The following is a 16,142-nucleotide window of genomic DNA, read 5'->3' on the forward strand; positions in this document are numbered from 1 at the left end:
TCCCCAAATAGAGTACTGGAAAATTCTTCTCCAGGCAATTCAGCAAGCCAACAAGAAGAATCTAAAGATTCAAGCACAGTGATTTCTCCAACAAAGAGTCTAGCCATATCACCCATCAGTGGGATACATAGTTAATTAGCTCTTCCCATGTGCTTAGAGTTGCCAACAACTTTTTGGGTCCTATTCTTAAGCACAAATAGACATCCACAGACAAAACATCAAGGGAAAGACTTTATCATCACAGACAGTGACCAAAACAATTAAAAGCAATTTTGAGGTGACAGAAGCTATACAGAGAGAAGAAAACCTAAAGCAATTATTCTTAATATCAGATATAAGAGAGTAAATGCCATCCATGAAACTAGAATGCTATTAAGCAACAGGGAATTTTAGGAAAATCAACCAAACACACGCCAAAAAAATGTTTAGAAATTTAAGATATGCCAGCAGAAATGAAAAACTCATGGGAAAACTAGAAGAAATCTCCTAGAAAGTAGCACCAAAGACAAAGATGAAATATAGCAGAGAAAAATAAATATGAAACAGTCTGGGAGGTCAAAGTCCTGAGTAAAGTTCTTCAAAAAGAAAACAGCAAGGGGTGCCTGGGTGGCTCAGTCGGTTAAGTGTCTGCCTTTGGCCCAGGTCATGATCCCAGGGTCCTGGTATCGAGTCCCACATTGGGCAACCTGCTCAGCAGACAATCTTGCTTCTCCCTCTGCCTCTACCCCATGCTCGTGATCTCTCTCTCTCTCGCACATGCACTCTCTCTCTAATAAATAAATAAAACTTAAAATAAAAAAAAAGAAAGGAAGGAAAAAGAAAAGAAAACAGCAAGGAGCGCCTGGGTGGCTCAGTTGCTTAAGTTTCCAGCTCAGGTCATCTCAGGGTTGTGAGAAGGAGTCCTGCGACAGGCTGCACACTGGGCATGGAGCCTGCTTAAGATTTTCTCTCCCTCTCCCTTTCCCCTCGCATTTGCATGCGTGCTCTCTCTCTGAAAGAGAGAGAGAGAGAAAGAGAAAGAAAGAAAGAGAGAGAGAGAGAGAAAGAAAGAAAAGAAAAGAAAAGAAAGAAAAGGAAGGAAGGAAGGAAGGGAGGGAAAGAAAAGCAAAAAAAAAGGACGGGGTGCAGTGGGGAGAAATCATCAATGAAATATTTAAAGAAAATTTCATACAATTAAAGGACATGTGTTTCAAGATTAAAAGGTCCCACTGAGTGCCTAGTACAAGGGACAAAAAATAGACTCATATCACAGCATATTATGTAAAACTGAAAAACAGTGAGGACAGAGACAGCATCCTTTTCAGGGCTTTTATTTCCTATTTGTAGAATAGCAAAGGGTGGAAGATAAGCCTCCCTTATTATTTTCGAAAGGGAAACAGAGAAATAAAAAAGATTGAAGATCAAGTGGCTTTGTACTTTCCAAGAGCAACACTAAAAGGTACAAACCATTAATGTCTTAAAACCTAGATTGATTCCAAATCTGATTCAATACCTAGCTAAACAATAAATAAAGTGAAAGCTGCAATTAAAACCTTTTGAAACACGAAATTTTCCAAAAATATATGTATTTGTATATCCCATGTTCCTTTTTCAGAAAGCTACTGGAGGAAGTGCTCCTACAAAACAGTAAGCAAACCAAAACAACAGAAGACATGAAACAGGAGCTCAAACTCAGGACAAAGGTGACTGGATTCTCCAGGTTCTAGAACGTAACGGTAGCTCTAATTAGAACCACAGGAAAGCATTCTTGTGCCCCAGCTGTAGAGCACAACCGGCCCACACTGTTGGTCAGGAGACTCTGGGAGAGATTTTTTTTCCAACATGACAACAATGGAATACATGCTATGTTCCGAACCTTTCGAAAAGAGATTTATGCAGTTAGATGAGAATCTGAGGTCGAATTGCTGACAGATAAATAAGAAACTAAGCAAACAAGAATATAAGTATTAACTCCAGGGAAAAGATGGTGTAGGAAAGAAAAAGGTAATCTTGGCGTGCTATTTGGCTTAGCCATGATTACACGTGCAAGTTCACAACAATGTAAATACTAAATTGTCTGCTTTAAAAAATCATGACAGAACTCTAGTGAAAGGTTGCAGAAGACAAAAGATGCACCTTGACTCAGAGGTGTAAGGATGAAGGAAAGCCAAATTTTCTTTTTTGTTATTGAAAAAGCTCCCAGGCAGCATCTAAAATTAGAAAATCAAGAAGTAGTCATGTAAGTGTGGTGAAAGCTACACATAGAAACACCAGATGAATCCATGAAAGAGCAAGCAAGAGATGAAGGTGTTAAGGGTTGCTTTAATTTATTATATAAAAGCCTAACAGAATTTACCTGATGGACTGTAAGTCACGTGCATATATAATTTTTACAAAAAGAAGAAGAAAAAGGAAACAATGAAGGAAGCAGAAAGAACAAATAACAGAGGAAAATGGGGGAAAAAAATGAAAGAAGAAAAGACAAAAAGGGGAAGGAATGAGGGAAGAAAGGAAAAAGTGGGAAACTAAGTTCACAGATAATCACACATTACGCCTGAATTATGACAGAACCCAGAAAGAACTTTCTGTTTTCTAGAATGGATTCATTATAAATTATGAGGGCATTATTGCCCTATGTCCAACTCAAAGAAAATATTTTCTGGGGGAAAGGGGCATTTAAAAAAAAATAAATCTCTTCAATGAAAGATTCTCTGGTCCTTTATAGAAACTACAGAAGGTCTTTATAAGAATATTCTATAAGAATATTTTGTGTGTTCTTAACTCCTTTAAAGTAACAATAATAAAACAATTTAAAATAAAGTCATTTTATCCCCCATGGGCAGAAAAACACAACACAATCTTGCAGTGATAAAACTGCTATTTTTATGACTGGGGAAAACAACAACTTTGTCTCCATGGATGAAGCAAACGATCCAAATTCTGAGGAGCTAGAAATCCATAAGGGCACTGGTGTATATCACTATCTGCTCACCAGGCAGTGTTAGGCAAGCAATAAAAATCAGGTTTTTCTGTGAGATTATAAATTTGTGTGCTGCTTTTCTTTTTAATTCACAGAAGTAAATTATTTAACATTTTGTTTACATAGGAGAATTCAATAATAATGAGTACACTATGTGAATTCAAAACACAGGACCTATATTATTAGCCATCCCTCTTTTCTAGAAAGCTTTGATCTCTATCATTTTGGATAAAAATAATTTTATATATACTTAAAATGAAAAACGAAAAACAAAAAAAATAAAAATAAAAGCACTGCCACTCTCATCAACTTGGTTGCTGGGTGACCTGATGTAGCTAGCATACGGCAAGATCTCTCTGAGGGAGACCCCAGCAAGAAGTGGGAGGGCAGAGAGGGAGAAGGTGCTCCACATACAGAGGGGGCACTTCTAGACCAGTTCTACCTTAAGGACCCGAGACTGGTGATGTGGGCCTCAGCTCCTTCCCTATGAAATGAAGAAAGGGGAAAGATGGTAGCCAAGAAACCCTAGCTTCAGGATTCAATTACAATTGCTAGAGGCATCTTGAAGTATGTGGACAACTTGTTCTGAGCACTGAGATCCTCCAGCCTGCAGTCTTAATTCTCAAAAGGACATCACTAGGGGAAATGGTGACAGGAACAGAGGGAGCTTTTTTTTTTTTTTTAAGATTTATTTATCTATGAGAGATATAGAGTACCAGTGAGCAGGGGGACGGGCAGAAGGAGAGGGAGAAGGAGAGAATCCTCAAGCAGACTCCTGGCTGAGCATGGAGCCCAATGTGGGGCTCAATTTCACAACCCCGAGATCATGACCTGAGCCAAAACCAAGAGTCAGATGCTTAATTGAATGAGCCACCCAGGGACTCCAGCATGAATAGATGGAGCTTTTAAAAACACTTTCAGGGAGATTTTTAAGACAGTAAAACTATGCTATATGACAATGTAGTGCTGGGTACATGTCATCATGCCTTTGCCCAAGCCCATGAAATGTACCACACTAACAGTGAACCTTAATGTAAACTATGGACTTTAGTTAATACTGTATCAATATTGTTTTACTAGTTGTAACAAATGTGCCACACTAATGCCAGATGTTAACAATAGGAGAAATAGTGTGTGGGGGGGTGAGGGGTGTCAGGTGAATATATGGAACTCAGTGTACTACTTATTTTGTAAATCTAAAATTGTACTAAAAAAATCCTTCAATGTAGTCGCTCCAGGATTTCTATAGGCCCCCAACCTTATTAACATACTTAATAGATTTGATAAAAGATAAAGCCTTACACAGATTATCAACTGGCTGCCTACCATAAACGTTTTCTTTGAATTGCAGGGTTTTAAAAAAAAATTAGTTTTCATTAATTTAACCTCAGGAAATATCATTTAAAAGAACCAGACTTTTTGGTCTCTAGTTAAAAAAAAAAAAAAAAAAAATCAGAAATCATTCCCTGGTGCAAACAGGTGGCTGGAGCTGAGTGGTCCTTACCTCTCAAACAGCAGGTCAGATTGTGTCCCCTAGTTTAACACTCCCTATTGTCTTCCACAAATTCCCTTTGATCACTGTGTTATCTGCCTGGCAACCGCAAGCTATGCATTTCATTGGCCAGGACAAAGAGCATCACCATCACATGGGTTCCTTCTAGAAATGCAAATTTTGGGGCCTCACCTCAGTCCTACAGAATGTGAACTGCAGGTTCTCAACCATGAGCATGTATCAGAATCCCCTGGAGGGCCTGTTACAACTCAGATCACAGGGCTTCACCCCCAATTCACCCCTCTCCCTAGCCTCCACCAAACCCCAGCTTCTGATTCAGTAGGTCTGGGACAAGGCCTGCAAATTTTGATTTCTAACAAGCTACGAGGTGATGCTGATGCCATGGGTCTAAGGACTCCATGGAGAACTTCTAGTTTCCATCTCTAGGTATAATAAATGCCTACCTCAACTTCAACTTCTGCTCTCCTTTCTTACAAAAAAAAAAAGTTGGCCTCCCCTCAATGTAATTTTCTTCAAATTGCTTGATACGATTATGATTTTTTTTTTTTTTTGGAGGGATTTTCCATTTTCCTGGTGGGTGGTTTCAGTTCTTTGGAAATCTCTCCCATATGGGTGAGCATTTTGTTTAGTTAGCTATTTAAAAACAATGTGGCTTTTTCTCTGTGGAAACTGGGTCATTTAAATTAATTCTTGGATTTATAATACATATAATTAGTTCCAAACAATATACAACTCTATGCTCTGTTTGGGAATATCTTGATTACACAAATGTGAAAATAATTGAACAGAATGATGGCAAGAAAAACAGCATAAAAGAATTCCCCATTTCTGATATTTTTTTGCCATTAGGCTATGAATTGTGTGACACCTAACCTAAAGTGCTTGCTTTATTTTTAATGGTTCACACATAGCTCAGAGTAAAGTCTGAACTATTTGTTGTTCGCTGTTGTTATATTCTGTTCCAAGGTTCATAATTTGAAAATCGACTTTGGGGACTTTTTGCTCGGTCTATTAAAATGATTCATGTTGCATTCAACATAAATTGTGCATTCACAGAGGAGGGTGAGAGCCCGTATTCACAGCATAATAACTAAAGTGAATTTTGTACAAGCTGCAGTTTGTGGCAGCGATGTGGTATCATTTGTCTTAATTTTTCTTTGGCATTACATTAGGCGAGTGCATTTACATTTCCAGGTATGGCTAACCACTTTAAAAACTTTGTTTTTACAGCGTGAGTAAAGGGGGAATCAAATCTGCATGTTTATGTGATGTAACATCAAATAATGCCATTTTACTGTCTGGAGTACGTGGGGATTTACATTCCATTTACCTGACTTCACAAAGGGAACTCGGGCTGATATGCAAAGTACATGAAATATTTACCACCAGTGGATCACGGGAGGCTTCTAAAAGAAAAAGAGGGGGGTGGAGATAATACCTTTCTGCAAGTGCTGTGTTTTTCTTTCAATAGTACGGTAACTAATTTCTTAAGTGGATTAGCCATTTAAAGTTCAAATGCATCTCCAATAAAACCAAACTCTAAATAACTTAAACCAGAAGTTTAGGTCACATTTGCAGAACAAAGTAAACATTTGAAACTTGAAGCGTGTATATGTATCTGATATCTATACATACACACACACACACACACACACACACACACACATATATGCCTCCTGCTCATGAAATATTTATTCTGGAGAACTGAGATGGAGTATTCCTACATTTCCATTAGTTTCATTTAAGATGCATACATGTTTGTGTATGTATTCACATATTTTTATCAGAAGAATTCTATAAATATGAGGTACTGAATTCATTATTTCAGTTTGATGGAAAAAGTAAAAATAATACATCTTAAATTCTATCAAGGACATTTTTAGCAATCAAACTAAGTGTCAGATCAGAGGAGATTATGCTCGCTATAACTGTAGGACTGTAATGCTTAGTAATAAGGTCATTATTTTTTTTAACATGAAAAATAAATTTTTAAAATGTAACACCTATACAAAATATGGTATTTTTTTTCCATGCTGCTCAGAATGTCCAAGTGGAAAATCATAGTTGAAAACTTTTACACAAAGGTTACAAGCAAAACAATATGGTTTCCGAGGATGTGGTTAAAAGCATGGGCAATGGAAACAGGTCTGGGTTCGCATTCAGACTTCTACATTCTCTGAGCCTCAGTCTCTCCGTCTCTAAAATAGGGATAATAACATTCCCTACATAACCCATGAGAATAATGTCCGCCAAGTTCTGAATGCAAAGAGCAAAAGGGGCACTTCACAAATTAACGCCAGTGATCCTCATCAATCACAATGATCGACATTGTTATTAAAACCATAATGAAGGGGATAATTTGGGCGACTGTGGAATCATCACATCCGATCATAATGACATAGAGGAAAAGCAACAGCTCATTAGCCACCAAAAAAATTAGTTTATCAGCCCATTTAATTGAACTACATAAATACTTGGGATAGACGAATGGATGTGCTTCTACTTGAGTGAACAGACTGGACCAAATCTGATGAGCTCTCAGCGTTGCTTTAATACCCGTCTTTTAGCTTGTTAGCTCACTAACTCGTTAAGCCCCCACACAGCACAGGCCACTCTGCCCCAGACTGCAGAGAAGAAAACACCCGCCCTTGGCTGTAAGGAACTGGTGGTCTACTGGGATGTTTCTTCAACTTTAACTCTCCAAAGAATGACCTGAGGAGGATTTTAGAAATGCACAATCAGACATTCTAAAACAGTAGGTCCACCTGGAGCCTGGAAGTCTATCTCGCTGATGAAGCGCCCAGGCTCTCTGGAAAAAGAGGTGGCAAACAACGTTCATGGTGGGGGAAAGATACAAGCCAGGATGGAGGCAGGCACAAGGCAGGGGAGGGACCCAGGAGACCCAAACCTGAGTTGGCCTGCAGGACTCAAGGAAGGCTTCTCAGGGGAGAGGTTTTTGAGCTGAGCCTGGACAGGTAAAGTCCAACTACCTTACACTGCTGATGGCATTCCAAACCATCTTCTTCCACTCTAACATAGTGCGGAAGGCAGAGCTTTGGAAACAGAACAGCTGCTGCAAATTCTAGCTCTACTCACTCCCTCTTGGTAAATTATGTGACCTCTCTTAAGTCTTAGCCTCTGTGAGGGGCGCCAGGGTGGCTCAATCGGTTAGATATCTGCCTTCGGCTCAGGTCATGATCTTAGCGTCTGCGGATTGAGCCCTGCATCAGGCTCCCTGCTCAGTGGGGAAGTCCGCTTGTCCCTCTCCCTAAACCCCTGCCCCTCCCCCTGCTCGTGCTCTCACGCTCTCTCTCTCAAATAAATAAAATCTTTAAAATAAAAAAAAAAAAGGTCTTAGTTTCTGTGTCTGTAAAAAGGAGATGATTATAGTAGATATCTCAAAGGTTGTTGGGAGGATAAAGCAATGTATGCACAAGGCTAGCACACAGTAGGCAGTTTATAAAATACCAGTAATATGGACAAACTAAAGTCCATGGAATGAGGGGCATTTATGGATGAGCATGTCAGAATCACAAAACTTCACTCCATTTCCATAAGCCTGTGTCATACATTCAGTCATTGTATGTCCAATGGTCATGAATCTGGTACAATAAGCAGGGATAGGCGTATCATTTCCATTTTATACTGGGCAGTCACAGGGAATGTGTCAGGCCATTCATATCTGTTTTTGTATATGGAAGTCAAAAAGAATGGGCAACAACTGGCTATATGATGAAGACAGTCTCCAAGGAATCTCACCTAGGTGTAAACTAGAAAAAAGGACATTGTCATGAGATTTTGTAGATTAGTATATAACTGCTTTATTACCTCATTATACAACTGTTTTACTTGGAGGGAGAGGGCTTATAAGTCTGCAAAAAGCCCAAAAATAATAAAAACTTATGTTGATATTACCTTCACCCTTAGCTATAGTTTGGGGAACTGATAAAAGGCTTCCAGCTAAACATTTTATTTAATAACAAATGCCAAGAAACTCAAATATAAATAAGAAAACACTTTTCATGATGATTTCTGTAACTGTAAAAATATTTCAATTGCAGTAAAAAGCACCTCCAAATTTTGGACACAAACCCAAATCAAACATATTCAGGGACTGTAGGTGTTAACAATAATACAGAGTCTGAAAAGAATCTATATTTTAATCTTTCTGGGGGCAGAAACAAATTAACTTATTTACTACATGAATGGTTTCCTCAATTTAACGCCAATCTTTAGCGTCGACTTCCACCTGTCTGAATAAACAGGCTGCACAAGAAAAGACTAGATTATTTATATTATGAGGTAGTGTTTAAAAATAAAGTGGAGAGATTACTTTACCTATATTGAAAATAAGAATAACATGCATATCATCTGGGCTTACAAAAACCTCATTTTATTTTCTTCTGTTTCCAGGAGGAAGTTTGAGGAGTATACATGAAGTAGTAAATTAAATTCCTCTTTGAAGGTGAACAAAAAGAGGAAGGAGAATCTTTAAATTTTACTTACACATTCAGAAAAAAGCACCCGTATCTCGTGCATGCAAAGGCTGCTCCAGTTACGTGGTAACTGGAATGGAACATCTTATCGATAGTGAAATTTTCTTTCAAGACACATTAATCTAGGATACTTTTTTTTTTTTTTTCCAAGATTTTATCTATTTACTTATTTGAGAGAGGGAGAGCCCAATGCTGGGCTCTGAGATCTTGAGTTGAGCCGAAATCAAGAGCTGAGCCACCCAGGAGCCCCTAATCTGGGATATTTTATATAGTGCTTTGTTTTGTGTAGAATCGGGTCCTGTTTTTCTTTTTTTCAATTTGTGGTAAACTATGCATAACCTAAAATTTATCATTTTAACCATTTTAAGTGTATAGGTCAGTGGTATTAAGTCCATTCATATAGTTCTTGGGTTTTATTAAGTTAAAACAGCCATTTGTTAATACAAATGTTTTCAAATGCCATTTAGGCTTCAGGGATAAATATCTATGGAGACTGTCCTTAGGGGGGAATAAAGATGCTTCACTTTTTCTGTCTGGGCTACACGAACAGGAAACCGTAGAGGGCTCTTCCCCGTGACTGTTTCCTCTTCCTGGGAATGAATTCAGGAAATTGCTTCTGCTTTACGGAGACTACACTTGACATGGCCAAATGCCACAGAATTCATCCAAGGAAACCATGCCTTGGCCTTATGTGCCACCGTCACATGCTCCCCTGAGAACTGCAAAGATAGGGCACGCTTGCCACAGAGCCCCAAGAACTATTTTTTGCTGCTATTATGGCCTTCTGGGGAGAGGGTTGGCAGATACTGAACAGTCACTCTTTCTAGAACGCGCAAGGTGGGAGGCTGTTCTAAGAAGCAACACCTTTTTTCATCCTTTTATCACATCCTATTTCTTTCCGAGAGCCATTCTGCAAACACCCACGAGGGAGAACTGGCTGGCCTCCAGGAGCCAGAGGAGCACATTCCACCATCTCCAGGAAACCAGAACCAAATGCTCAGTCCACCAATGCCCCGAGGCTGCAATTTCACCTTAACTATTTCTGATGATGATTAAAAATACATCGGGGAAGGTCAGCTGCCCCGAAACTAGAAGGAGGAAGTGGCGATACTTGCAGCGTGGAAATGGTCTTGCTCTCCTTCAGAAGCGTTTTCCAACAGGAGGTCCGGACTGGCTGGCAGTGGTCCGGTCAACCTGAGCTACCACTACTGATTCTTGCTCTTACTAGGAGGCTCCAGTGCCCTCACGCTTAATTCCCCTCACTTCCTCACCTCACCTTTTTTCTGTAGCTTCTCTTTTGCACTGAGCACCGCAGGCCTCCAGTAAATACCTGTTGTTTGAGGGAAGGCCTAACCCTTTAAATGCTCAGACAGGGTTGTTTCTGTTATCACCACCATCATCTCATTTGCCACCAATTTGTAGGAAAGAGAAAATTAAACAACTTGCCCTAGGCCACACAAATAGAGATCTGTATTTCTTCATCCCAAACCCATGTGGTGAAGAATTGTGAATTTCCCTTTTAAGAAGTCTAAAAGAGCTCATTGACCATGTACCATGAAACACCCCAGTATACCAAATACACTAATATTTCTGCATCAAATGTATCAACAGTCACGTAAGACAGATATCTGGGACAAATGAAGATTATAAACAGGTAGCCACTCAAGTTTTGCTGCCACTTGAGTCTGCCACCAACTTAAGGAACTTTTTTTTTGTTCGCTTGTTTTTAAAGGTTTTGGATTTTTGAATCTCAGATAAGGGAGTGAGGACCGACCGAAATCAGGACTCATCCAGATTGATTGACTCCTAACCTCTTGCTCTTTTAGATTTTTTTTTTTTTTTTTTTATTCATGAGAGACAGAGAGAGAGACAGAGGCAGAGGGAGAAGCAGGCTCCCCACGGAGCAGGGAGCTCGATGCGGGACTCGATCCCAGGACCCTGGGATCATGACCTGAGCCGAAGGCAGACGCTTAACCGACTGAGCCACCCAGGCGTCCCCTAACCTCTTGCTCTTTTAAAGCTGCTAAGAGCTTTGCTGAAGCCCAACAAACTTTGCAAAGAATCACTTTAGATTAAATAATGTAGGCAGAGTTGAGGATCTGAAAAGGACATTAGCTATTTGCTTGCAGAAAAAAGCATCCACACTGGACAGACCAGAGATCACTCTTTAAGTAAAGAAAACACAAGTCCGTGGCAGCTCCATGTCATGCGCAAAGACAGGGCTCCCACTGGGAGTTTCGGGAGAGGGCGCAGCTATACTGTGAGTGATGGAAAGAGATGATTCGTGCTTGCTGAGTGCTCCACGCTCTGCAAGTGTGCTTGAGCTTCATTCTCGCTGAAGCCTCTTGTCCTGCCCTGTGGATCGTGTCCTCTCCATCGACCCTCAGTAGCCAGTGATCAGAGAGCCCAAGGAAGATGCCCAGACCCATCACTGGAAAGGGGCAGAACAAGATGGGAAGTGAGCAGGGCTTGAAAGCCTACATACTTCGCACCCCCACCTGGACTTTTAGGGACACCAGCACAAACAAATCAGGCCAGCCTGTCATATGATGACAGAGTGATTTCTTTCCCGATGTGACATACTCATTTATCATCTTTCATAAGACAGACCTGGACTATAATTTAGTCCCATTGCTACTGCTTAAATGAACTCCAGGTTTGGATGGGCTTTCAGACATTCTTCAACATGGGTTTCACCGAGGGGCTGCAGTGTTAAGAGGTCAGGATTTGAGCCCCAAGTGGACACTCTGAGAGGAGGGGGCAGTGCCCAGAACTGTGCCAAGGATCCAGGATGCCAAGGATGACTATTTATTGATGGTGTTGATCATAAGGAGCCCCCAGGGGCCATAAGAAAAAGCAGCAAGAGAAATTTGGTTGGAAAAGTAGGATTTTTAGATGGATCTGTCATCTCCATAGTGGGAAAGTTACACTCAATATTCAAGTAGACTATAACCTAAAAAGCTTCAGAAATTGTCTTTATTGGAGAAAGACATTTTAAAAAATAAATATGCTTTGGCAATGAAAGTTATATCTGCATTTTAAGTAAACTGTACCTTTAAATGTCTAAATGAAATAGTTAAGCCCATGTCAGTAGCAAGCAAGAATACAAAAATCTGTTGGTATTAATGATAAAACAAAACATAAATCATACATGAAATGTGTGCTGTGTGCCAGACACTGGGCATTATGTTCTTTTTCAGTAATACAACCACCTTGCCAGAGATTTCCAGGTTACGAGGAAAATAAAACAAATGAGGTCAGAGGGGTTAAGGAACTTGTCCAAAGATACACAGCAAGCGGCAGTGAGGCTGGCATTTTAATATTCATATTCCTTCACTAAGCCAAGCTTCCCCTATGTGATAAGAACGTTCAACTGCCTATGTCTCTGAGCAGATGACTACAACATGGCATTTCGCAGAAAGCTGTGATGGGGTGGCAGAGCAGAACAAGGAAACGGAGTATGCTACATTGGCATCCTGTGCAAGACCTTGCAATTTAAGTCTCCATAACTGGGGTGCCTGGGTGGCTCAGTCGGTCAAGCGTCTGCCTTCGGCTCATCTCATGGTCCCAGTGTCCTCGGAGGGAGCCCAGCATCGGGCTCCCCGCTCAGCGGGGTGTCTGCTTCCCCCTCTGCTTCTGTCCCTCCCCCAACCTGTGCTCCTGTTCATGCTCCTGTGCACCCGCTCTCTCTCTCTCTCTCTCAAATAGATAAAATCTTTAAAAAAGTGAAATAAATAAGTTTGCACAACTGAGCAGATGTGCACTTCACTTTATAAAACCTAGATGACACCACAGGCTGCATTTTGCTCCTGTTCGTTCAGGCTTCCTCATGGTGGCGGAGCTGTGCGGTCTCGGCAACTGTGCCCCTCATCACTCTGAAAGAACGGTGCAGTATCCCACTACGGTATGAGTAGGGCCGCGGATTTCTGGAGGGGCCTGAAATTCAAAGGCAGGTGGGGACTGGAACTCCACCTCTCCACTTCCTAACTGTGTTGCTCTGGGCATCTCTCTGCGCCCTCATGTCCTCACCTGTAAAAAGGGCCCCAGCACCTCATGGGGGCTCAGAGAACGAGATGACATCGTGCATGCCAAGCTCCAGCCACAGGGCCACAGGGCCCAGGGGAAGCAAGCAGTGCAGCGTACTCAATTTGATTATTTTTTTCTTATCCTCCTCATCATCCAGAGCTACTGATGAGTGTTCGAGTTAAGGCACAAAATCACACAAACTTCTAACTCCAAAACCTTCTATTCCAGGGCAACGGACTTCCTTCTTTGCCTGAAAGGCTAATATATCAACAGTCACTCAGGTTACAGTCCCATGAAAAACACAGGGTGACAAAAGCCCCTTGCAGCAATCTCCAAGAAGGAGAAATAAATTAATCAAGCTGCCAAACGGAGAAGGCCAGGTTGACCTCCTTCTGATCTCATTACTTCCCTATTACCCTTTTGAAAAACATCCTCTTACAGGGATCACTAATTGAAGATTATGTGGAGGGAAACCGCACCTCTCCATCACCGTGGTAACTTTGCCTCATTTGTCATTCTAATAATTCACTTCTTTTCTTTTCTGAAGAGACAGAGACACTAATGGACTATCATCAGTTAAAAAGGCAATTTTTCCATTTAATTGCACTCATTAAATACTGCAATAGAACAATTGGAAAAGCAATATTCTCAATATTTAATCATAGTACAGGAATAATGAAACATTGCTTCAAAATAAATCCCAGAATATTTATAAAGTTGTAAAAGAGCTGTTTTAACAACACCTGTGATCAGAGGCAACATATTTAAAATGAGACATGTGATTTTTCATTTCTCCTGATGAGAGCCGGTGCACAAATGCAGTGGGAACGCTTGGCTTCAGACAGGCTGGTTACCCTGAACGGTTCCTCTGGTCTTCGTGGCCACCGCAGACACGGGACCAGCAAAGCACTCGCCAAGCAAGCTTGGCCAAGAAATCTGAAGAACGGCTTCTGGGCCCAGGAGCAGGTCTTGCCCTGCGGGTTTTCTCATAGCAAAGACCAGTCACCATTGTCACATTCTTAACAGCTTTATTGAGATATACTTCACATGCCATTCAATTCACCCATTTAAAGTGGATAATCCAATGGTTTTTAGCTCATTCAGAGTTGTGCGTCCATGAACACAGTCAATTTTAACATATTTTCATGACCTTTAGCTGTTATCCTTCTATTCCCCACCCCTGCCCAGGCTTAGGAAACACGATGCCCTTCCTGTCCCCACAGATTTCCCTGTTCTATACAAACTTCACATAAATGGAATCATAGAATCTGTGGTCTTCCTTGACTTCGCTCATTTAGCAGGAGGTTTTCAAAGTTCCTCTGTGATGTTGCATGATCAGTGCTTCATTTCCTCTTATGACTCTATAATATTCCATTGTATGGATAGACCGAAATTTATCTAACCATTTGTTCATTGATGGATTTGGAGGTTGTTTCCACCTTTTGACTGTGGTAAATAATGCACTTGCAAACGTACGTGTGTACAAGTTTTCATGTACGTTTTCATTTTTCTTGGCTATAGATCCAGGAGTGTGATTGCTGGGTCAGATGGTGACTCTCCTCTAATCATTTAAGGAGCTGCTGGACTGACTTCCAAAGCGGCTATACCATTTTATATTCCCATCGACAGCGTATGGGGGTTCCTTACTTTCTCCACACCCCCGTCAACATCTGTTATTGTCTGACTGTTCACTTTCAAATCTCGACAGCGAGGTAGGCGGTGTCTAGGACCAGGGAGACACAGAGCCAGCCCAGCTCAATGCAAACAGAAAAGCCCCGTTCCCTGGATTGTGGGAGGCTGCAGGACCTGGGTGGGAAGGGCCTGGGTTCAGGAGTCAGGCAGACAAAAGCTCAATCCCAGCCCTGCCACGTTCCAGCTTATTATAGCCTTGGGCAAGTCCCCTAAACTAGCTAACCTGTGAGTTCTCTTGTCTGTAATACAGAGGACAAAGCCGCACAGAGTGAAGGGAACAATGAAGGAGCAAAATGCATCAGAGAGTGCCTAGTGATTGCCTAACATCCAGCCGCTTCTCCATAAAGGGGTATCTATGATTATTTAAATTATTGGATGTAGCCTCAAAACCCCCCCTGCCATCCCAAGCCAGACAGCCAGCAACAAATCATGCCTCAACACTTCCTGAGTATTCAGACCGCACTGCATCACAACTTTGGGCAGGCCTCTGGTCCTTAGGACTGCACACACTGGATGCTTATCCAGCCCTGGGCCCAGTAACCTCAATAATCAATAAAATATGTGGGGCAGAAGAAAAAAAAAATCATATAAACAGAAGTGATGAGGAAAGTGCAACCTTATTTATCAAACGATACTTGGAACAGAAACATGTCTTCCTGATTCCCAAGTGGAAGAGTAGAGAACCCATTCTCCCTTCTTCTTTCATTCTATGCAAGAGAAGGAAGGTCTGCAGGCTCACAGCCAAGTACTGGGCATGACCCGCTTTGAGAGCAGACAGCCCCCTCTTCTTTTCACTGCCTGGTGTGTTCAAACTCAGGGCCCTATTAGCTTAAACCAAGCTCAAAGAAGAAGGAAGAAAAAGCCGAAGCCATTGGGTCTTCTGATAATACTGGTCTCATGTGCCCACTGACTATCTCCTTGCCATTAACAGAAGATTCCAGAGGAAGCCGAAAGATGGCGGAGGAGTAGGAGACCTGGATTTCGTCTCCTCTCAGGAATTCAGCTGGATGGGGATCAAACCATTCTGACCACCTATGAACTCAACAGGAGATTGAAGAAAAGAATAGCAGGAACTCTCTGAACAGAAAAGAGACCACTTTCTGGAAGGTAGGACATGCAGAGAAGTGAATCCCAGGCGATAGTCAGGAGGATAGACGGCGGGGGAGGGGCCTCTGTCAGCCGCTTCTGGCAAGTGATAGAGGCGCGGAGCACAAAATCGGAACTTTTAAAAGTCTCCTCCGCTGAGGGACGTCACTCCGGTGGCTAAGCGAGGGGTGGAACCCTCGTGGGACAGTGTGGCCTCAGGACCCTCGGGGTCACAGAAAGACCGGGGGTGCCTGAGTGTGGCAGAGCTCCCAGGTAACGGAGCAGGGAAGCCGGCTGCAGAGGCGGAGCCCAGGCGCGGGCTCTCAGCTCGGGGTTGCCATAAACCGTGATCCGTATGGCACAGTTGGGC

The 16,142-nt window shown here is 41.7% G+C and overlaps 1 protein-coding gene and 1 long non-coding RNA gene across 6 annotated transcripts in view; both read right to left on the reverse strand.

The window, feature by feature from the left end:
* The window catches only part of WWOX (WW domain containing oxidoreductase), a 918,520-nt gene that overhangs the window by 723,587 nt on the left and 178,791 nt on the right, over positions 1–16,142 (reverse strand). The gene's annotated exons all lie outside the window — the stretch shown is intronic.
* On the reverse strand, positions 10,500–11,762 carry LOC145717719 (uncharacterized). The gene is made up of 2 exons (XR_014141116.1): positions 10,972–11,762; positions 10,500–10,779 (listed from the first exon to the last, which is right to left on the reverse strand). It is a non-coding gene; the product is annotated as an uncharacterized LOC145717719 (long non-coding RNA).

Source organism: Leptonychotes weddellii, chromosome 16, assembly GCF_054177405.1.
Source record: "Leptonychotes weddellii isolate Sample4059 chromosome 16, ASM5417740v2, whole genome shotgun sequence".
Classification (NCBI taxonomy): Eukaryota; Metazoa; Chordata; class Mammalia; order Carnivora; family Phocidae; genus Leptonychotes; species Leptonychotes weddellii.